This window comes from Elephantulus edwardii, unplaced genomic scaffold (assembly GCF_000299155.1).
Source record: "Elephantulus edwardii isolate Elephantulus edwardi_28Jun2011 unplaced genomic scaffold, EleEdw1.0 scaffold00108, whole genome shotgun sequence".
Taxonomy (NCBI): domain Eukaryota; kingdom Metazoa; phylum Chordata; class Mammalia; order Macroscelidea; family Macroscelididae; genus Elephantulus; species Elephantulus edwardii.
In genome coordinates this window covers 2,288,186-2,288,723 of record NW_006399858.1, presented here as the reverse complement: position 1 = coordinate 2,288,723, position 538 = coordinate 2,288,186, and positions in this window count along the sequence as shown.

The following is a 538-nucleotide window of genomic DNA, read 5'->3' as shown; positions in this document are numbered from 1 at the left end:
TTACATTGATTGTTTTCCTTATGTTGAACCATCCTTGCATACCTGTTATGAATCCCACTTGGTCATGATGGATTATTTTTTTTTATGTATCGTTGTGTGGTAATCAGTAGAGCTAGGCATAACATAAATGACTCTAAAATAACTGAGATTAGTGTCAATTCTTTTATTATTAAGAAAAGTCAAGGAAGCAAATTTAGATCAGTAAGATAAGGAAATAGATGACTTCTATCAGCTTTTGCAGTCAGAAATTGATTGAACATACAACCAAGATACTTTGATAATAATGAGTGACTGGAAAATAAAAGTTGGGAATAGAGAGGAAGGATCCAGTTGTCAGAAAGCATAGGAATGGTGACAGAAATGAGGCTGGATAACCTGTACACTGTAATAGACAAAGTGCCAGTCTATAGGCCTTTTATTGTAAGAACCACCTTCCCTCTGTAACTTGATTTGTGCCACGACTAGAACCTCTACTCGGAATATTATTGCTTGTTAATTTTTGACTCATGTACTTTTAACTTGTTAGTTAAATTTGTGT